At 49.4% G+C, this 23,025-nt stretch overlaps 1 long non-coding RNA gene across 1 annotated transcript; it reads left to right on the top strand.

Annotated features, from left to right (window-relative positions):
• Nucleotides 1-4,697: 4,697 nt before the first annotated feature.
• On the top strand, nucleotides 4,698-17,095 carry LOC136786551 (uncharacterized). The gene is made up of 2 exons (XR_010825526.1): nucleotides 4,698-11,730; nucleotides 14,218-17,095. It is a non-coding gene; the product is annotated as an uncharacterized lncRNA (long non-coding RNA).
• Nucleotides 17,096-23,025: the final 5,930 nt, after the last annotated feature.

The following is a 23,025-nucleotide window of genomic DNA, read 5'->3' as shown; positions in this document are numbered from 1 at the left end:
CATGCCGAGGTGAGAAGGCAAGGGTAGCTACCAGGCATACACTTCCCTGTAAACTTGACCAACCTTGTGGTGTCCCTACCCTGAAGGGCTTTGCAGCTGGTCCCCAGAGCTAAATGTGTCTCAGGCAGAATCCCGTACATTTTGAGAAGCTTTTGTGGAGGAAGCGATGGTTGCTAGCAGGCATGCAGCTACGTCCAAAGTAGGGCCAAAGTTGAGAGAGACGTAACGTGGAGGGGTCTTCAGCTGGTATTGACAAGCAGTTGTGTATTTGGAGCTAGCCCAAAAGTTTTGGAAAAGGAGGGAAGGGAAGTGAAGGTACCCAGGCAGGTACCTCGGTCCCAAATTGGGCAAAGTTGTCAGGTACCTAGCCTGAAGCGATCTGAGGGCAGGATCGCAAGGTAAATCTGTATGTTTAGGTAGCCACAAGGTTTTGGCAAACCAGATCAGGCAGAGGGAAGAGAAGCCTCTTGGCATGCACCTCCATCGCAAATTGGCCCAAGTTCTCAGGTACCTAGCCTGAAGGGTTCTGCGGACCGAATCCACAAGTCCCTCTCTCTCTGGAAGAGGCCCAAAACATTTCAGAAAGTATGCCTGGGAGGAGGAACGGGTAGCTACTGGGCATGCACATAATTCCCAATTTGGCCAAAATTCCGGTAGCTACCCCAGATGGGTACGCTGCTTTTGTCCAGAACTGCCGCAGGGAGGCGAAACGTTTTCCTAAGTACAATGTGGCGGAGGCAAAGTATTCTACTGGGCATGTACCAACCTCCAAAGTAGCCCAAATTCTCTGTTACCTAGCCCAGGGGATTATCCGAGTTTAGGATCCCCAAAGAAAAAATCTCTGTTGGAGGAAGCCAAATCTTTTTTCTAGAAGCATGCCGAGGTGAGAAGGCAAGGGTAGCTACCAGGCATACAGTTATGCATAAAGTTGGCCAAACTTGTGGTGTCCCTACCCTGAAGGGCTTTGCAGCTGGTCCCCAGAGCTAAATGTGTCTCAGGCAGAATCGCATACATTTTGAGAAACTTTTGTGGAGGAAGCAAGGTAGCTAGCAGGCATGCAGCTACGTCCAAAGTAGGGCCAAAGTTGAGAGAGACGTAACGTGGAGGGGTCTTCAGCTGGTATTGACAAGCAGTTGTGTATTTGGAGCTAGCCCAGAAGTTTTGGAAAACAAGATGAGGGAAGGGAAGTGAAGGTACCCAGGCAGGTATCTCCGTCGGAAATTGGGCAAAGTTGTCAGGTACCTAGCCTGAAGCGATCTGAGGGCAGGATCCCAAAGTAAATCTGTATGTGGAGGTAGCCACAAGGTTTTGGCAAACCAGATCAGGCAGAGGCAAGAGAAGCCTCTTGGGATGCACCTCCATCGAAAATTGGCCCAAGTTCTCGGGTACCTAGCCTGAAGGGTTCTGCGGAACGAATCCACAAGTCCCTCTCTCTCTGGAAGAGGCCCAAAACATTTCAGAAGGTATGCCTGGGAGGAGGAACGGGTAGCTACTGGGCATGCGCATAATTCCCAATTTGGCCAAAATTCCTGTAGCTACCCTAGACGGGTACGGTACTTTTATCAAGAACTGCTGCAGGGAGACGAAACTTTTTCAAAAGTACAATGTGGCGGAGGCAAAGGTAGCTAGCGGGCATGTACCAACGTCCAAACTAGCCCAAATTCTCTGTTACCTAGCCCAGGGGAATCCGAGTTTAGGATCCCCAAAGAAAAAATCTCTGTTGGAGGAAGCCAAATCTTTTTTCTAGAAGCATGCCGAGGTGAGAAGGCAAGGGTAGCTACCAGGCATACAGTTATGCATAAACTTGGCCAAACTTGTGGTGTCCCTACCCTGAAGGGCTTTGCAGCTGGTACCCAGAGCTAAATGTGTCTCAGGCAGAATCCCATACATTTTGAGAAGCTTTTGTGGAGGAAGCGATGGTTGCTAGCAGGCATGCAGCTACGTCCAAAGTAGGGCCAAAGTTGAGAGAGACGTAACGTGGAGGGGTCTTCAGCTGGTATTGACAAGCACTTGTTTATTTGGAGCTAGCCCAGAAGTTTTGGAAAACAAGATGAGGGAAGGGAAGTGAAGGTACCCAGGCAGGTACCTGCGTCGGAAATTGGGCAAAGTTGTCAGGTACCTAGCCTGAAGCGATCTGAGGGCAGGATCCCAAAGTAAATCTGTATGTGGAGGTAGCCACAAAGTTTTGGCAACCAAGATAAGCGGGAGGCTAGAGAAGCCTTTTCGGATGCATCTCCATCCCAAATTGGGCAAAGTTCTTGGGTACCTAGCCTGAAGGGTTCTGCGGACCGAATCCACAAGTCCCTCTCTCTCTGGAAGAGGCCAAATCATTTCAGGAAGTATGCCTGGGAGGTGGAACGGGTAGCTACTGGGCATGCACATAATTCCCAATTTGGCCAAAATTCCGGTAGCTACCCCAGATGGGTACGCTGCTTTTGTCCAGAACTGCCGCAGGGAGGCGAAACGTTTTCCTAAGTACAATGTGGCGGAGGCAAAGTATTCTACTGGGCATGTACCAACCTCCAAAGTAGCCCAAATTCTCTGTTACCTAGCCCAGGGGATTATCCGAGTTTAGGATCCCCAAAGAAAAAATCTCTGTTGGAGGAAGCCAAATCTTTTTTCTAGAAGCATGCCGAGGTGAGAAGGCAAGGGTAGCTACCAGGCATACAGTTATGCATAAAGTTGGCCAAACTTGTGGTGTCCCTACCCTGAAGGGCTTTGCAGCTGGTCCCCAGAGCTAAATGTGTCTCAGGCAGAATCGCATACATTTTGAGAAACTTTTGTGGAGGAAGCAGAGGTAGCTAGCAGGCATGCAGCTACGTCCAAAGTAGGGCCAAAGTTGAGAGAGACGTAACGTGGAGGGGTCTTCAGCTGGTATTGACAAGCAGTTGTGTATTTGGAGCTAGCCCAGAAGTTTTGGAAAACAAGATGAGGGAAGGGAAGTGAAGGTACCCAGGCAGGTACCTCCGTCGGAAATTGGGCAAAGTTGTCAGGTACCTAGCCTGAAGCGACCTGAGGGCAGGATCCCAAAGTAAATCTGTATGTGGAGGTAGCCACAAGGTTTTGGCAAACCAGATCTGCCAGCTGTGTGGCATCCAGGGCAGCATTGATAGCACAGGCAGTTTGTATGTGGTCTTGGAGACTAGCTACGTGTGTCTTTATGCTGTCTGGGAGGCTACAGCTAAGGGGCAGTTAACCTTGCCAGATCAATCAGGGCTAGCTTTGGGGATCTCCGTGAGATCCTTCTCCTGCATCGCTTGTATGCAGGCTGGTTTTTGAACAGATGCAGCCAAATGGGAGAACCCTGAGGTCTTCATGACAAGGGATTGTCCTCTTTCTTGTGGGTCTATTCCACTGACCCGATAGGCAGCTAAAATGAATCTATGCCCCTAACCCAATAGGCAGTTAATATGTTTATTTAACGTATAAATGCTATCGCAGGTATTCCTCACCAAAGTGAAGGTGAAGGTGCAGAGCTTACCAAGGAGGTGTCCCTGTCTTGGTGGAGAAGGAGCACAGAACATCGACTGCCTCTTGTAGGTTTTCAATTTTTCTTCTCCCCCCCAACTCCCCAGCTCTCCCATTTTTCCTCACTCTAGGGTTTTGCTGTCATTAACTTCTTTACCACTACCTCCTAACACTTTTATATCCTAAGCTTATCTGTCCCACCCTGGGATGACAATGAGCATATTTTGGGCAAAAAGTTGCGAATTATAGTCTTCTGTGTTTAGCATGTACTTCCTTAATCTCATTATCTCCTTAAGAGTTAACTTTAATGTTTATTTTATAAGGAGTGAAGAAAAAGGTTTCACTTTGGGCACCGCAGACTTCAAGATTCTGTTCTGATGCCCAAAGAGGGTTTGTCACAGCCTGGGTATGCTGCTTTTGTTCAGAACTAAGGCATGTAGGCCCAACTTTTCCAGTGTGCTCCAGGCACCTGTCAGGACCCCCTGGGGCAGGACAGCCCAGCCGTGAGCTTGAGAGAGCTGGGCCATGGACGTCCTGGCTGCGGAGCTTCTCAGGGGCACAGGTATGGTGGAACCAAAAGAGAGTGTTCAGCTCCAGGGGAAAGAGAGAGAAGTCCACCCTGTGGCACTTGGGGACTCCTGGACTCGCACATGCAGCACCTCGCTCAGGACCAAGCATGGGGACGCAGCTCCTTGGGAAGCCAAGGACAGGGACCGTGACCACATGGCAGCCCTGTGCTGTGAGGGGCAGTGCATATTGTGACCCGGAGTGGTGCTAGGCAACCGCCATGTCCCAGTGCAGGGCTGACAGGCACAGCCTCAGTCACCCCCAAGGCAGAGCTGGCCCCAGCCCAGACGTGCGGCTCCCAACAGGGTCCTGGGGCACCAGTGCAGGTGGGCTCGAGCTGGATGGTCTTTAAGGTCCCTTCCAACCCCAGGCATTGTAGGATTCTATGAGGGAGGCAGTGCACAGGGAAAATGGGGTGGGGTGCTGATGTCTGAAAAAAGCAAAGAAACAACAAAACTAAGAGGAGATTCAAACTAACAAAAGTGGTAGGATTGAAGGAAAGACCAAAGAAAGAAAAGGTCGTAATGCAAAGAAACACCCAAAGAAAACAAAAGGAAACAAACACTGTCTATTCCATTGTTGCAGGGTTGGGAACGTACACCGATGGACAAAAATGAACTAGAGCAACAGCCTTGGAGGAGTTTGAGGCAGCAAGCCGAGGTTTCAGCTGTGTTCAGAGAATGCCAAAAGGAAAGGCTCAAAGAGATGCTTGGAAAGAGCCTTAAGGGTCAAACAGGACCAGACCTCAGCAAATGGAGAAAAAAGTGGGGAACCTCCGTGCAATTTGAGGTAATCCGTGAGAGCTACAGGACATGCAGACACAGGCAGGTAACAAATACCAGACAGGTAAACTGCTTTTCCGGAACTAACGCAGGTAAGGCAAAATTTTCACTAAGTACAATGTGGTCAATGTGGTGGAGGCAAAGTATGCTACCGGGCATGTACCAACCTCCAAAGTAGCCAGAATTCTCTGTTACCTAGCCCAGGGGAATCCGAGTTTAGGATCCCCAAAGACAAAATATCTGTTGGAGGAAGCCAAATCTTTTTTCTAGAAGCATGCCGAGGTGAGAAGGCAAGGGTAGCTACCAGGCATACACTTCCCTGTAAACTTGGCCAAACTTGTGGTGTCCCTACCCTGAAGGGCTTTGCAGCTGGTCCCCAGAGCTAAATGTGTCTCAGGCTGAATCTCGAACATTTGCAGAAGCTTCCCTGCAGGAGGCAATGGTAGCTAGCAGGCATGCAGCTACGTCCAAAGTAGGGCCATAGTTGAGAGAGACGTAACGTGGAGGGGTCTTCAGCTGGTATTGACAAGCACTTGTTTATTTGGAGCAAGCCCAGAAGTTTTGGAAAACAAGATGAGGGAAGGGAAGTGAAGGTAACCAGGCGGGTACCTCGGTCGGAAATTGGGCAAAGTTCTCAGGTACCTAGCCTGAAGGGTTCTGTGGACCGAATTCACAAGTCCCTCTCTCTCTGGAAGAGGCCAAAACATTTCAGAAAGTATGCCTGGGAGGAGGAACGGGTAGCTACTGGGCATGCACATAATTCCCAATTTGGCCAAAATTCAGGTAGCTACCCCAGACGGGTACGCTGCTTTTGTCCAGAACAGCCGCAGGGAGGCGAAACGTTTTCCTAAGTACAATCTGGCAGAGGCAAAGTATGCTACCGGGCATGTACCAACCTCCAAAGTAGCCCAAATTCTCTGTTACCTAGCCCAGGGGAATCCGAGTTTAGGATCCCCAAAGAAAAAATCTCTGTTGGAGAAAGCCAAATATTTTGCAGAAGCATGCCGAGGTGAGAAGGCAAGGGTAGCTACGAGGCATACAGTTATGCATAAAGTTGGCCAAACTTGTGGTGTCCCTACCCTGAAGGGCTTTGCAGCTGGTACCCAGAGGTAAATGTCTCCCAGGAATAATCCCAAACATTTTGAGAAGCTTTTGTGGAGGAAGCGATGGTTGCTAGGAGGCATGCAGCTACGTCCAAAGTAGGACCAAAGTTGAGAGAGACGTAACGTGGAGGGGTCTTCAGCTGGTATTGACAAGCAGTTGTTTATTTGGAGCTAGCCCAGAAGTTTTGGAAAACAAGATGAGGGAAGGGAAGTGAAGGTACCCAGGCAGGTACTTCCGTCGGAAATTGGGCAAAGTTGTCAGGTACCTAGCCTGAAGCGATCTGAGGGCAGGATCCCAAAGTAAATCTGTATGTGGAGGTAGCCACAAGGTTTTGGCAAACCAGATCAGGCAGAGGCAAGTGAAGCCTCTTGGCATGCACCTCCGTCGAAAATTGGCCCAAGTTCTCTGGTACCTAGCCTGAAGGGTTCTGCGGACCGAATCCACAAGTCCCTCTCTCTCTGGAAGAGGCCAAAACATTTCAGAAAGTATGCCTGGGAGGAGGAACGGGTAGCTACTGGGCATGCAGATAATTCCCAATTTGGCCAAAATTCCTGTAGCTACCCCTGACGGGTACGCTGCTTTCGTCCAGAACAGCCGCATGGAGGTGAAACGTTTTCCTAAGTACAATCTGGCGGAGGCAAAGTATGCTACCGGGCATGTACCAACCTCCAAAGTAGCCCAAATTCTGTGTTACCTAGCCCAGGGGAATCCGAGTTTAGGATCCCCAAAGAAAAAATCTCTGTTGGAGAAAGCCAAATCTTTTGCAGAAGCATGCCGAGGTGAGAAGGCAAGGGTAGCTACGAGGCATACAGTTATGCATAAAGTTGGCCAAACTTGTGGTGTCCCTACCCTGAAGGGCTTTGCAGCTGGTACCCAGAGGTAAATGTCTCCCAGGAATAATCCCAAACATTTTGAGAAGCTTTTGTGGAGGAAGCGATGGTTGCTAGGAGGCATGCAGCTACGTCCAAAGTAGGGCCAAAGTTGAGAGAGACGTAACGTGGAGGGGTCTTCAGCTGGTATTGACAAGCATTTGTGTATTTGGAGCTAGCCCAGAAGTTTTGGAAAACAAGATGAGGGAAGGGAAGTGAAGGTACCCAGGCAGGTACCTCCGTCGGAAATTGGGCAAAGTTGTCAGGTACCTAGCCTGAAGCGATCTGAGGGCAGGATCCCAAAGTAAATCTGTATGTGGAGGTAGCCACAAGGTTTTGGTAACCAAGATAAGCGGGAGGCAAGAGAAGCCTCTTGGCATGCACCTCCGTCGAAAATTGGCCCAAGTTCTTGGGTACCTATCCTAAAGGGTTCTGCGGACCAAACTCACAAGTCCCTCTCTCTCTGGAAGAGGCCAAAACATTTCAGAAAGTATGCCTGGGAGGAGGAACGGGTAGCTACTGGGCATGCAGATAATTCCCAATTTGGCCAAAATTCCTGTAGCTACCCCTGACGGGTACGCTGCTTTTGTCCAGAACAGCCGCATGGAGGTGAAACGTTTTCCTAAGTACAATCTGGCGGAGGCAAAGTATTCTACCGGGCATGTACCAACCTCCAAAGTAGCCCAAATTCTCTGTTACCAAGCCCAGGGGAATCCGAGTTTAGGATCCCCAAAGAAAAAATCTCTGTTGGAGGAAGCCAAATCTTTTTTCTAGAAGCATGGCAAGGTGAGAAGGCAAGGGTAGCTACCAGGCATACAGTTATGCATAAACTTGGCCAAACTTGTGGTGTCCCTACCCTGAAGGGTTTTGCAGCTGGTACCCAGAGCTAAATGTGTCTCAGGCAGAATCCCATACATTTTGAGAAACTTTTGTGGAGGAAGCGATGGTTGCTAGCAGGCATGCAGCTACGTCCAAAGTAGGACCAAAGTTGAGAGAGACGTAACGTGGAGGGGTCTTCAGCTGGTATTGACAAGCAGTTGTTTATTTGGAGCTAGCCCAGAAGTTTTGGAAAACAAGATGAGGGAAGGGAAGTGAAGGTACCCAGGCAGGTACTTCCGTCGGAAATTGGGCAAAGTTGTCAGGTACCTAGCCTGAAGCGATCTGAGGGCAGGATCCCAAAGTAAATCTGTATGTGGAGGTAGCCACAAGGTTTTGGCAAACCAGATCAGGCAGAGGCAAGTGAAGCCTCTTGGCATGCACCTCCGTCGAAAATTGGCCCAAGTTCTCTGGTACCTAGCCTGAAGGGTTCTGCGGACCGAATCCACAAGTCCCTCTCTCTCTGGAAGAGGCCAAAACATTTCAGAAAGTATGCCTGGGAGGAGGAACGGGTAGCTACTGGGCATGCAGATAATTCCCAATTTGGCCAAAATTCAGGTAGCTACCCCTGACGGGTACGCTGCTTTCGTCCAGAACAGCCGCATGGAGGTGAAACGTTTTCCTAAGTACAATCTGGCGGAGGCAAAGTATGCTACCGGGCATGTACCAACCTCCAAAGTAGCCCAAATTCTGTGTTACCTAGCCCAGGGGAATCCGAGTTTAGGATCCCCAAAGAAAAAATCTCTGTTGGAGGAATCTAAATCTTTTTTCTAGAAGCATGCCGAGGTGAGAAGGCAAGGGTAGCTACCAGGCATACAGTTATGCATAAAGTTGGCCAAACTTGTGGTGTCCCTACCCTGAAGGGCTTTGCAGCTGGTCCCCAGAGCTAAATGTGTCTCAGGCAGAATCGCATACATTTTGAGAAACTTTTGTGGAGGAAGCAGAGGTAGCTAGCAGGCATGCAGCTACGTCCAAAGTAGGGCCAAAGTTGAGAGAGACGTAACGTGGAGGGGTCTTCAGCTGGTATTGACAAGCAGTTGTGTATTTGGAGCTAGCCCAGAAGTTTTGGAAAACAAGATGAGGGAAGGGAAGTGAAGGTACCCAGGCAGGTATCTCCGTTGGAATTTGGGCAAAGTTGTCAGGTACCTAGCCTGAAGCGATCTGAGGACAGGATCCCAAAGTAAATCTGTATGTGGAGGTAGCCACAAGGTTTTGGCAAACCAGATCAGGCAGAGGCAAGAGAAGCCTCTTGGGATGCACCTCCATCGAAAATTGGCCCAAGTTCTCGGGCACCTAGCCTGAAGGGTTCTGTGGACCGAATCCACAAGTCCCTCTCTCTCTGGAAGAGGCCCAAAACATTTCAGAAGGTATGCCTGGGAGGAGGAACGGGTAGCTACTGGGCATGCGCATAATTCCCAATTTGGCCAAAATTCCTGTAGCTACCCTAGACGGGTACGGTACTTTTATCAAGAACTGCTGCAGGGAGACGAAACTTTTTCAAAAGTACAATGTGGCGGAGGCAAAGGTAACTAGCGGGCATGTACCAACGTCCAAACTAGCCCAAATTCTCTGTTACCTAGCCCAGGGGAATCCGAGTTTAGGATCCCCAAAGAAAAAATCTCTGTTGGAGGAAGCCAAATCTTTTTTCTAGAAGCATGCCAAGGTGAGAAGGCAAGGGTAGCTACCAGGCATACAGTTATGCATAAACTTGGCCAAACTTGTGGTGTCCCTACCCTGAAGGGCTTTGCAGCTGGTACCCAGAGCTAAATGTGTCTCAGGCAGAATCCCATACATTTTGAGAAGCTTTTGTGGAGGAAGCGATGGTTGCTAGCAGGCATGCAGCTACGTCCAAAGTAGGGCCAAAGTTGAGAGAGACGTAACGTGGAGGGGTCTTCAGCTGGTATTGACAAGCATTTGTGTATTTGGAGCTAGCCCAGAAGTTTTGGAAAACAAGATGAGGGAAGGGAAGTGAAGGTACCCAGGCAGGTACCTCCGTCGGAAATTGGGCAAAGTTGTCAGGTACCTAGCCTGAAGCGATCTGAGGGCAGGATCCCAAAGTAAATCTGTATGTGGAGGTAGCCACAAGGTTTTGGTAACCAAGATAAGCGGGAGGCAAGAGAAGCCTCTTGGCATGTACCTCCGTCGAAAATTGGCCCAAGTTCTTGGGTACCTATCCTGAACGGTTCTGCGGACCAAACTCACAAGTCCCTCTCTCTCTGGAAGAGGCCAAAACATTTCAGAAAGTATGCCTGGGAGGAGGAACGGGTAGCTACTGGGCATGCACATAATTCCCAATTTGGCCAAAATTCCTGTAGCTACCCCTGACGGGTACGCTGCTTTTGTCCACAACAGCCGCATGGAGGTGAAACGTTTTCTTAAGTACAATCTGGCGGAGGCAAAGTATTCTACCGGGCATGTACCAACCTCCAAAGTAGCCCAAATTCTGTGTTACCAAGCCCAGGGGAATCCGAGTTTAGGATCCCCAAAGAAAAAATCTCTGTTGGAGGAAGCCAAATCTTTTTTCTAGAAGCATGCCGAGGTGAGAAGGCAAGGGTAGCTACCAGGCATACAGTTATGCATAAAGTTGGCCAAACTTGTGGTGTCCCTACCCTGAAGGGTTTTGCAGCTGGTACCCAGAGGTAAATGTGTCTCAGGCAGAATCCCATACATTTTGAGAAACTTTTGTGGAGGAAGCGATGGTTGCTAGCAGGCATGCAGCTACGTCCAAAGTAGGGCCAAAGTTGAGAGAGACGTAACGTGGAGGGGTCTTCAGCTGGTATTGACAAGCAGTTGTTTATTTGGAGCTAGCCCAGAAGTTTTGGAAAACAAGATGAGGGAAGGGAAGTGAAGGTACCCAGGCAGGTATCTCCGTCGGAAATTGGGCAAAGTTGTCAGGTACCTAGCCTGAAGCGATCTGAGGGCAGGATCCCAAAGTAAATCTGTATGTGGAGGTAGCCACAAGGTTTTGGCAAACCAGATCAGGCAGAGGCAAGAGAAGCCTCTTGGCATGCACCTCCATCGAAAATTGGCCCAAGTTCTCGGGTACCTAGCCTGAAGGGTTCTGCGGAACGAATCCACAAGTCCCTCTCTCTCTGGAAGAGGCCCAAAACATTTCAGAAGGTATGCCTGGGAGGAGGAACGGGTAGCTACTGGGCATGCGCATAATTCCCAATTTGGCCAAAATTCCTGTAGCTACCCTAGACGGGTACGGTACTTTTATCAAGAACTGCTGCAGGGAGACGAAACTTTTTCAAAAGTACAATGTGGCGGAGGCAAAGGTAGCTAGCGGGCATGTACCAACGTCCAAACTAGCCCAAATTCTCTGTTACCTAGCCCAGGGGAATCCGAGTTTAGGATCCCCAAAGAAAAAATCTCTGTTGGAGGAAGCCAAATCTTTTTTCTAGAAGCATGGCAAGGTGAGAAGGCAAGGGTAGCTACCAGGCATACAGTTATGCATAAAGTTGGCCAAACTTGTGGTGTCCCTACCCTGAAGGGCTTTGCAGCTGGTACCCAGAGCTAAATGTGTCTCAGGCAGAATCCCATACATTTTGAGAAGCTTTTGTGGAGGAAGCGATGGTTGCTAGCAGGCATGCAGCTACGTCCAAAGTAGGGCCAAAGTTGAGAGAGACGTAACGTGGAGGGGTCTTCAGCTGGTATTGACAAGCACTTGTTTATTTGGAGCTAGCCCAGAAGTTTTGGAAAACAAGATGAGCGAAGGGAAGTGAAGGTACCCAGGCAGGTACCTGCGTCGGAAATTGGGCAAAGTTGTCAGGTACCTAGCCTGAAGCGATCTGAGGGCAGGATCCCAAAGTAAATCTGTATGTGGAGGTAGCCACAAAGTTTTGGCAACCAAGATAAGCGGGAGGCAAGAGAAGCCTCTTGGCATGCACCTCCGTCGAAAATTGGCCCAAGTTCTTGGGTACCTATCCTGAACGGTTCTGTGGACCAAACTCACAAGTCCCTCTCTCTCTGGAAGAGGCCAAAACATTTCAGAAAGTATGCCTGGGAGGAGGAACGGGTAGCTACTGGGCATGCACATAATTCCCAATTTGGCCAAAATTCCTGTAGCTACCCCTGACGGGTACGCTGCTTTTGTCCAGAACAGCCGCATGGAGGTGAAACGTTTTCCTAAGTACAATCTGGCGGAGGCAAAGTATTCTACCGGGCATGTACCAACCTCCAAAGTAGCCCAAATTCTCTGTTACCAAGCCCAGGGGAATCCGAGTTTAGGATCCCCAAAGAAAAAATCTCTGTTGGAGGAAGCCAAATCTTTTTTGCAGAAGCATGCCGAGGTGAGAAGGCAAGGGTAGCTACCAGGCATACAGTTATGCATAAACTTGGCCAAACTTGTGGTGTCCCTACCCTGAAGGGCTTTGCAGCTGGTACCCAGAGCTAAATGTGTCTCAGGCAGAATCCCATACATTTTGAGAACCTTTTCTCAGGAGGAAGCAGAGGTAGCTAGCAGGCATGCAGCTACGTCCAAAGTAGGACCAAAGTTGAGAGAGACGTAACGTGGAGGGGTCTTCAGCTGGTATTGACAAGCAGTTGTTTATTTGGAGCTAGCCCAGAAGTTTTGGAAAACAAGATGAGGGAAGGGAAGTGAAGGTACCCAGGCAGGTACTTCCGTCGGAAATTGGGCAAAGTTGTCAGGTACCTAGCCTGAAGCGATCTGAGGGCAGGATCCCAAAGTAAATCTGTATGTGGAGGTAGCCACAAGGTTTTGGCAAACCAGATCAGGCAGAGGTAAGTGAAGCCTCTTGGCATGCACCTCCGTCGAAAATTGGCCCAAGTTCTCTGGTACCTAGCCTGAAGGGTTCTGCGGACCGAATCCACAAGTCCCTCTCTCTCTGGAAGAGGCCAAAACATTTCAGAAAGTATGCCTGGGAGGAGGAACGGGTAGCTACTGGGCATGCAGATAATTCCCAATTTGGCCAAAATTCCGGTAGCTACCCCTGACGGGTACGCTGCTTTTGTCTAGAACTGCCGCAGGGAGGCGAAACGTTTTCCTAAGTACAATGTGGCGGAGGCAAAGTATTCTACTGGGCATGTACCAACCTCCAAAGTAGCCCAAATTCTCTGTTACCTAGCCCAGGGGATTATCCGAGTTTAGGATCCCCAAAGAAAAAATCTCTGTTGGAGGAAGCCAAATCTTTTTTCTAGAAGCATGCCGAGGTGAGAAGGCAAGGGTAGCTACCAGGCATACAGTTATGCATAAAGTTGGCCAAACTTGTGGTGTCCCTACCCTGAAGGGCTTTGCAGCTGGTCCCCAGAGCTAAATGTGTCTCAGGCAGAATCGCATACATTTTGAGAAACTTTTGTGGAGGAAGCAGAGGTAGCTAGCAGGCATGCAGCTACGTCCAAAGTAGGGCCAAAGTTGAGAGAGACGTAACGTGGAGGGGTCTTCAGCTGGTATTGACAAGCAGTTGTGTATTTGGAGCTAGCCCAGAAGTTTTGGAAAACAAGATGAGGGAAGGGAAGTGAAGGTACCCAGGCAGGTACCTCCGTCGGAAATTGGGCAAAGTTGTCAGGTACCTAGCCTGAAGCGATCTGAGGGCAGGATCCCAAAGTAAATCTGTATGTGGAGGTAGCCACAAGGTTTTGGCAAACCAGATCAGGCAGAGGCAAGAGAAGCCTCTTGTCATGCACCTCCGTCGAAAATTGGGCAAAGTTCTCGGGTACCTATCCAGAAGGGTTCTGCGGTGAGAATCCACAAGTCCCTCTCTCTCTGGAAGAGGCCAAAACATTTCAGAAAGTATGCCTGGGAGGAGGAACGGGTAGCTACTGGGCATGCAGATAATTCCCAATTTGGCCAAAATTCCTGTAGCTACCCCTGACGGGTACGCTGCTTTTGTCCAGAACAGCCGCATGGAGGTGAAACGTTTTCCTAAGTACAATCTGGCGGAGGCAAAGTATGCTACCGGGCATGTACCAACCTCCAAAGTAGCCCAAATTCTGTGTTACCTAGCCCAGGGGAATCCGAGTTTAGGATCCCCAAAGAAAAAATCTCTGTTGGAGGAAGCCAAATCTTTTTTCTAGAAGCATGCCGAGGTGAGAAGGGAAGGGTAGCTACCAGGCATACAGTTATGCATAAACTTGGCCAAACTTGTGGTGTCCCTACCCTGAAGGGCTTTGCAGCTGGTACCCTGAGCTAAATGTGTCTCAGGCAGAATCCCATACATTTTGAGAACCTTTTCTCAGGAGGAAGCAGAGGTAGCTAGCAGGCATGCAGCTACGTCCAAAGTAGGACCAAAGTTGAGAGAGACGTAACGTGGAGGGGTCTTCAGCTGGTATTGACAAGCAGTTGTGTATTTGGAGCTAGCCCAGAAGTTTTGGAAAACAAGATGAGGGAAGGGAAGTGAAGGTAACCAGGCGGGTACCTCGGTCGGAAATTGGGCAAAGTTCTCAGGTACCTAGCCTGAAGGGTTCTGTGGACCGAATCCACAAGTCCCTCTCTCTCTGGAAGAGGCCAAAACATTTCAGAAAGTATGCCTGGGAGGAGGAACGGGTAGCTACTGGGCATGCACATAATTCCCAATTTGGCCAAAATTCAGGTAGCTACCCCAGACGGGTACGCTGCTTTTGTCCAGAACAGCCGCAGGGAGGCGAAACGTTTTCCTAAGTACAATCTGGCAGAGGCAAAGTATGCTACCGGGCATGTACCAACCTCCAAAGTAGCCCAAATTCTCTGTTACCTAGCCCAGGGGAATCCGAGTTTAGGATCCCCAAAGAAAAAATCTCTGTTGGAGGAAGCCAAATCTTTTGCAGAAGCATGCCGAGGTGAGAAGGCAAGGGTAGCTACGAGGCATACAGTTATGCATAAACTTGGCCAAACTTGTGGTGTCCCTACCCTGAAGGGCTTTGCAGCTGGTACCCAGAGGTAAATGTCTCCCAGGAATAATCCCAAACATTTTGAGAAGCTTTTGTGGAGGAAGCGATGGTTGCTAGGAGGCATGCAGCTACGTCCAAAGTAGGGCCAAAGTTGAGAGAGACCTAACGTGGAGGGGTCTTCAGCTGGTATTGACAAGCATTTGTGTATTTGGAGCTAGCCCAGAAGTTTTGGAAAACAAGATGAGGGAAGGGAAGTGAAGGTACCCAGGCAGGTACCTCCGTCGGAAATTGGGCAAAGTTGTCAGGTACCTAGCCTGAAGCGATCTGAGGGCAGGATCCCAAAGTAAATCTGTATGTGGAGGTAGCCACAAGGTTTTGGTAACCAAGTAAGCGGGAGGCAAGAGAAGCCTCTTGGCATGCACCTCCGTCGAAAATTGGCCCAAGTTCTTGGGTACCTATCCTGAACGGTTCTGCGGACCAAACTCACAAGTCCCTCTCTCTCTGGAAGAGGCCAAAACATTTCAGAAAGTATGCCTGGGAGGAGGAACGGGTAGCTACTGGGCATGCACATAATTCCCAATTTGGCCAAAATTCCTGTAGCTACCTCTGACGGGTACGCTGCTTTTGTCCAGAACAGCCGCATGGAGGTGAAACGTTTTCCTAAGTACAATCTGGCGGAGGCAAAGTATTCTACCGGGCATGTACCAACCTCCAAAGTAGCCCAAATTCTCTGTTACCAAGCCCAGGGGAATCCGAGTTTAGGATCCCCAAAGAAAAAATCTCTGTTGGAGGAAGCCAAATCTTTTTTCTAGAAGCATGCCGAGGTGAGAAGGCAAGGGTAGCTACCAGGCATACAGTTATGCATAAACTTGGCCAAACTTGTGGTGTCCCTACCCTGAAGGGCTTTGCAGCTGGTACCCAGAGCTAAATGTGTCTCAGGCAGAATCCCATACATTTTGAGAAACTTTTGTGGAGGAAGCGATGGTTGCTAGGAGGCATGCAGCTACGTCCAAAGTAGGACCAAAGTTGAGAGAGACGTAACGTGGAGGGGTCTTCAGCTGGTATTGACAAGCAGTTGTTTATTTGGAGCTAGCCCAGAAGTTTTGGAAAACAAGATGAGGGAAGGGAAGTGAAGGTACCCAGGCAGGTACTTCCGTCGGAAATTGGGCAAAGTTGTCAGGTACCTAGCCTGAAGCGATCTGAGGGCAGGATCCCAAAGTAAATCTGTATGTGGAGGTAGCCACAAGGTTTTGGCAAACCAGATCAGGCAGAGGCAAGTGAAGCCTCTTGGCATGCACCTCCGTCGAAAATTGGCCCAAGTTCTCTGGTACCTAGCCTGAAGGGTTCTGCGGACCGAATCCACAAGTCCCTCTCTCTCTGGAAGAGGCCAAAACATTTCAGAAAGTATGCCTGGGAGGAGGAACGGGTAGCTACTGGGCATGCAGATAATTCCCAATTTGGCCAAAATTCCGGTAGCTACCCCTGACGGGTACGCTGCTTTCGTCCAGAACAGCCGCATGGAGGTGAAACGTTTTCCTAAGTACAATCTGGCGGAGGCAAAGTATGCTACCGGGCATGTACCAACCTCCAAAGTAGCCCAAATTCTGTGTTACCTAGCCCAGGGGAATCCGAGTTTAGGATCCCCAAAGAAAAAATCTCTGTTGGAGGAATCTAAATCTTTTTTCTAGAAGCATGCCGAGGTGAGAAGGGAAGGGTAGCTACCAGGCATACAGTTATGCATAAACTTGGCCAAACTTGTGGTGTCCCTACCCTGAAGGGCTTTGCAGCTGGTCCCCAGAGCTAAATGTGTCTCAGGCAGAATCGCATACATTTTGAGAAACTTTTGTGGAGGAAGCAGAGGTAGCTAGCAGGCATGCAGCTACGTCCAAAGTAGGGCCAAAGTTGAGAGAGACGTAACGTGGAGGGGTCTTCAGCTGGTATTGACAAGCAGTTGTGTATTTGGAGCTAGCCCAGAAGTTTTGGAAAACAAGATGAGGGAAGGGAAGTGAAGGTACCCAGGCAGGTATCTCCGTTGGAAATTGGGCAAAGTTGTCAGGTACCTAGCCTGAAGCGATCTGAGGACAGGATCCCAAAGTAAATCTGTATGTGGAGGTAGCCACAAGGTTTTGGCAAACCAGATCAGGCAGAGGCAAGAGAAGCCTCTTGGGATGCACCTCCATCGAAAATTGGCCCAAGTTCTCGGGCACCTAGCCTGAAGGGTTCTGTGGACCGAATCCACAAGTCCCTCTCTCTCTGGAAGAGGCCCAAAACATTTCAGAAGGTATGCCTGGGAGGAGGAACGGGTAGCTACTGGGCATGCGCATAATTCCCAATTTGGCCAAAATTCCTGTAGCTACCCTAGACGGGTACGGTACTTTTATCAAGAACTGCTGCAGGGAGACGAAACTTTTTCAAAACTACAATGTGGCGGAGGCAAAGGTAGCTAGCGGGCATGTACCAACGTCCAAACTAGCCCAAATTCTCTGTTACCTAGCCCAGGGGAATCCGAGTTTAGGATCCCCAAAGAAAAAATCTCTGTTGGAGGAAGCCAAATCTTTTTTCTAGAAGCATGGCAAGGTGAGAAGGCAAGGGTAGCTACCAGGCATACAGTTATGCATAAACTTGGCCAAACTTGTGGTGTCCCTACCCTGAAGGGCTTTGCAGCTGGTACCCAGAGCTAAATGTGTCTCAGGCAGAATCCCATACATTTTGAGAAGCTTTTGTGGAGGAAGCGATGGTTGCTAGCAGGCATGCAGCTACGTCCAAAGTAGGGCCAAAGTTGAGAGAGACGTAACGTGGAGGGGTCTTCAGCTGGTATTGACAAGCACTTGCTTATTTGGAGCTAGCCCAGAGGTTTTGGAAAACAAGATGAGCGAAGGGAAGTGAAGGTACCCAGGCAGGTACCTCGGTCCCAAATTGGGCAAAGTTGTCAGGTACCTAGCCTGAAGCGATCTGAGGGCAGGATCCCAAAGTAAATCTGTATGTGGAGGTAGCCACAAGGTTTTGGCAAACCAGATCTGCCAGCTGTGTGGCATCCAGGGCAGCATTGATAGCACAGGCAGTTTGTATGTGGTCTTGGAGACTAGCTACATGTGTCTTTATGCTGTCTGGGAGGCTACAGCTAAGGGGCAGTTAACCTTGCCAGATCAATCAGGGCTAGCTTTGTGGATGTCCGTGAGATCCTTCTCCTGCATCGCTTGTATGCAGGCTGGTTTTTGAACAGATGCAGCCAAATGGGAGAACCCTGAGGTCTTCATGAGAAGGGATTGTCCTCTTTCTTGTGGGTCTATTCCACTGACCCGATAGGCAGCTAAAATGAATCTATGCCCCTAACCCAATAGGCAGTTAATATGTTTATTTAACGTATAAATGCTATCGCAGGTATTCCTCACCAAAGTGAAGGTGAAGGTGCAGAGCTTACCAAGGAGGTGTCCCTGTCTTGGTGGAGAAGGAGCACAGAACATCGACTGCCTCTTGTAGGTTTTCAATTTTTCTTCTCCCCCCCAACTCCCCAGCTCTCCCTTTTTTCCTCACTCTAGGGTTTTGCTGTCATTAACTTTTTTACCACTACCTCCTAACACTTTTATATCCTAAGCTTATCTGTCCCACCCTGGGATGACAATGAGCATATTTTGGGCAAAAATTTGCGAATTATAGTCTTCTATGTTTAGCATGTACTTCCTTAATCTCATTATCTCCTTAAGAGTTAACTTTAATGTTTATTTTATAAGGAGTGAAGAAAAAGGTTTCACTTTGGGCACCGCAGACTTCAAGATTCTGTTCTGATGCCCAGAGAGGGTTTGTCACAGCCTGGGTATGCTGCTTTTGTTCAGAACTAAGGCATGTAGGCCCAACTTTTCCAGTGTGCTCCAGGCACCTGTCAGGACCCCCTGGGGCAGGACAGCCCAGCCGTGAGCTTGAGAGAGCTGGGCCATGGACGTCCTGGCTGCGGAGCTTCTCAGGGGCACAGGTATGGTGGAACCAAAAGAGAGTGTTCAGCTCCAGGGGAAAGAGAGAGAAGTCCACCCTGTGGCACTTGGGGACTCCTGGACTCGCACATGCAGCACCTCGCTCAGGACCAAGCATGGGGACGCAGCTCCTTGGGAAGCCAAGGACAGGGACCGTGACCACATGGCAGCCCTGTGCTGTGAGGGGCAGTGCATATTGTGACCCAGAGTGGTGCTAGGCAACCGCCATGTCCCAGTGCAGGGCTGACAGGCACAGCCTCAGTCACCCCCAAGGCAGAGCTGGCCCCAGCCCAGACGTGCGGCTCCCAACAGGGTCCTGGGGCACCAGTGCAGGTGGACTCGAGCTGGATGGTCTTTAAGGTCCCTTCCAACCCCAGGCATTGTAGGATTCTATGAGGGAGGCAGTGCACAGGGAAAATGGGGTGGGGTGCTGATGTCTGAAAAAAGCAAAGAAACAACAAAACTAAGTGGAGGATTCAAACTAACAAAAGTGGTAGGATTGAAGGAAAGACCAAAGAAAGAAAAGGTCGTAATGCAAAGAAACACCCAAAGAAAACACAAGGAAACAAACACTGTCTATTCCATTGTTGCAGGGTTGGGAACGTACACCGATGGACAAAAATGAACTAGAGCAACAGCCTTGGAGGAGTTTGAGGCAGCAAGCCGAGGTTTCAGCTGTGTTCAGAGAATGCCAAAAGGAAAGGCTCAATGAGATGCTTGGAAAGAGCCTTAAGGGTCAAACAGGACCAGACCTCAACAAATGGAGAAAAAAGTGGGGAACCTCCGTGCAATTTGAGGTAATCCGTGAGAGCTACAGGACATGCAGACACAGGCAGGTAACAAATACCAGACAGGTAAACTGCTTTTCCGGAACTAACGCAGGTAAGGCAAAATTTTCACTAAGTACAATGTGGTCAATGTGGTGGAGGCAAAGTATGCTACCGGGCATGTACCAACGTCCAAAATAGCCAAAATTCTGTTACCTAGCCCAGGGGAATCCGAGTTTAGGATCCCCAAAGAAAAAATCTCTGTTGAAGGAAGCCAAATCTATTTTCTAGAAGCATGCCGAGGTGAGAAGGCAAGGGTAGCTACCAGGCATACACTTCCCTGTAAACTTGGCCAAACTTGTGGTGTCCCTACCCTGAAGGGCTTTGCAGCTGGTCCCCAGAGCTAAATGTGTCTCAGGCTGAATCTCGAACATTTGCAGAAGCTTCCCTGCAGGAGGCAATGGTAGCTAGCAGGCATGCAGCTACGTCCAAAGTAGGGCCATAGTTGAGAGAGACGTAACGTGGAGGGGTCTTCAGCTGGTATTGACAAGCACTTGTTTATTTGGAGCAAGCCCAGAAGTTTTGGAAAACAAGATGAGGGAAGGGAAGTGAAGGTAACCAGGCGGGTACCTCGGTCGGAAATTGGGCAAAGTTCTCAGGTACCTAGCCTGAAGGGTTCTGTGGACCGAATTCACAAGTCCCTCTCTCTCTGGAAGAGGCCAAAACATTTCAGAAAGTATGCCTGGGAGGAGGAACGGGTAGCTACTGGGCATGCACATAATTCCCAATTTGGCCAAAATTCAGGTAGCTACCCCAGACGGGTACGCTGCTTTTGTCCAGAACAGCCGCAGGGAGGCGAAACGTTTTCCTAAGTACAATCTGGCAGAGGCAAAGTATGCTACCGGGCATGTACCAACCTCCAAAGTAGCCCAAATTCTCTGTTACCTAGCCCAGGGGAATCCGAGTTTAGGATCCCCAAAGAAAAAATCTCTGTTGGAGAAAGCCAAATCTTTTGCAGAAGCATGCCGAGGTGAGAAGGCAAGGGTAGCTACGAGGCATACAGTTATGCATAAACTTGGCCAAACTTGTGGTGTCCCTACCCTGAAGGGCTTTGCAGCTGGTACCCAGAGGTAAATGTCTCCCAGGAATAATCCCAAACATTTTGAGAAGCTTTTGTGGAGGAAGCGATGGTTGCTAGGAGGCATGCAGCTACGTCCAAAGTAGAGCCAAAGTTGAGAGAGACCTAACGTGGAGGGGTCTTCAGCTGGTATTGACAAGCATTTGTGTATTTGGAGCTAGCCCAGAAGTTTTGGAAAACAAGATGAGGGAAGGGAAGTGAAGGTACCCAGGCAGGTACCTCCGTCGGAAATTGGGCAAAGTTGTCAGGTACCTAGCCTGAAGCGATCTGAGGGCAGGATCCCAAAGTAAATCTGTATGTGGAGGTAGCCACAAGGTTTTGGTAACCAAGATAAGCGGGAGGCAAGAGAAGCCTCTTGGCATGTACCTCCGTCGAAAATTGGCCCAAGTTCTTGGGTACCTATCCTGAACGGTTCTGCGGACCAAACTCACAAGTCCCTCTCTCTCTGGAAGAGGCCAAAACATTTCAGAAAGTATGCCTGGGAGGAGGAACGGGTAGCTACTGGGCATGCACATAATTCCCAATTTGGCCAAAATTCCTGTAGCTACCCCTGACGGGTACGCTGCTTTTGTCCACAACAGCCGCATGGAGGTGAAACGTTTTCTTAAGTACAATCTGGCGGAGGCAAAGTATTCTACCGGGCATGTACCAACCTCCAAAGTAGCCCAAATTCTGTGTTACCAAGCCCAGGGGAATCCGAGTTTAGGATCCCCAAAGAAAAAATCTCTGTTGGAGGAAGCCAAATCTTTTTTCTAGAAGCATGCCGAGGTGAGAAGGCAAGGGTAGCTACCAGGCATACAGTTATGCATAAACTTGGCCAAACTTGTGGTGTCCCTACCCTGAAGGGTTTTGCAGCTGGTACCCAGAGGTAAATGTGTCTCAGGCAGAATCCCATACATTTTGAGAAACTTTTGTGGAGGAAGCGATGGTTGCTAGCAGGCATGCAGCTACGTCCAAAGTAGGGCCAAAGTTGAGAGAGACGTAACGTGGAGGGGTCTTCAGCTGGTATTGACAAGCAGTTGTTTATTTGGAGCTAGCCCAGAAGTTTTGGAAAACAAGATGAGGGAAGGGAAGTGAAGGTACCCAGGCAGGTATCTCCGTCGGAAATTGGGCAAAGTTGTCAGGTACCTAGCCTGAAGCGATCTGAGGGCAGGATCCCAAAGTAAATCTGTATGTGGAGGTAGCCACAAGGTTTTGGCAAACCAGATCAGGCAGAGGCAAGAGAAGCCTCTTGGCATGCACCTCCATCGAAAATTGGCCCAAGTTCTCGGGTACCTAGCCTGAAGGGTTCTGTGGACCGAATCCACAAGTCCCTCTCTCTCTGGAAGAGGCCCAAAACATTTCAGAAGGTATGCCTGGGAGGAGGAACGGGTAGCTACTGGGCATGCGCATAATTCCCAATTTGGCCAAAATTCCTGTAGCTACCCTAGACGGGTACGGTACTTTTATCAAGAACTGCTGCAGGGAGACGAAACTTTTTCAAAAGTACAATGTGGCGGAGGCAAAGGTAGCTAGCGGGCATGTACCAACGTCCAAACTAGCCCAAATTCTCTGTTACCTAGCCCAGGGGAATCCGAGTTTAGGATCCTCAAAGAAAAAATCTCTGTTGGAGGAAGCCAAATCTTTTTTCTAGAAGCATGGCAAGGTGAGAAGGCAAGGGTAGCTACCAGGCATACAGTTATGCATAAACTTGGCCAAACTTGTGGTGTCCCTACCCTGAAGGGCTTTGCAGCTGGTACCCAGAGCTAAATGTGTCTCAGGCAGAATCCCATACATTTTGAGAAGCTTTTGTGGAGGAAGCGATGGTTGCTAGCAGGCATGCAGCTACGTCCAAAGTAGGGCCAAAGTTGAGAGAGACGTAACGTGGAGGGGTCTTCAGCTGGTATTGACAAGCAGTTGTTTATTTGGAGCTAGCCCAGAAGTTTTGGAAAACAAGATGAGCGAAGGGAAGTGAAGGTACCCAGGCAGGTACCTCGGTCCCAAATTGGGCAAAGTTGTCAGGTACCTAGCCTGAAGCGATCTGAGGGCAGGATCCCAAAGTAAATCTGTATGTGGAGGTAGCCACAAAGTTTTGGCAACCAAGATAAGCGGGAGGCTAGAGAAGCCTTTTCGGATGCATCTCCGTCCCAAATTGGGCAAAGTTCTTGGGTACCTAGCCTGAAGGGTTCTGCGGACCGAATCCACAAGTCCCTCTCTCTCTGGAAGAGGCCAAATCATTTCAGGAAGTATGCCTGGGAGGTGGAACGGGTAGCTACTGGGCATGCACATAATTCCCAATTTGGCCAAAATTCCGGTAGCTACCCCAGATGGGTACGCTGCTTTTGTCCAGAACTGCCGCAGGGAGGCGAAACGTTTTCCTAAGTACAATGTGGCGGAGGCAAAGTATTCTACTGGGCATGTACCAACCTCCAAAGTAGCCCAAATTCTCTGTTACCTAGCCCAGGGGATTATCCGAGTTTAGGATCCCCAAAGAAAAAATCTCTGTTGGAGGAAGCCAAATCTTTTTTCTAGAAGCATGCCGAGGTGAGAAGGCAAGGGTAGCTACGAGGCATACAGTTATGCATAAAGTTGGCCAAACTTGTGGTGTCCCTACCCTGAAGGGCTTTGCAGCTGGTACCCAGAGCTAAATGTGTCTCAGGCAGAATCCCATACATTTTG

This window comes from Anser cygnoides, chromosome 17, assembly GCF_040182565.1.
Source record: "Anser cygnoides isolate HZ-2024a breed goose chromosome 17, Taihu_goose_T2T_genome, whole genome shotgun sequence".
In the NCBI taxonomy this organism is placed as follows: domain Eukaryota; kingdom Metazoa; phylum Chordata; class Aves; order Anseriformes; family Anatidae; genus Anser; species Anser cygnoides.
This window is presented reverse-complemented; position numbering and strand designations above follow the sequence as displayed.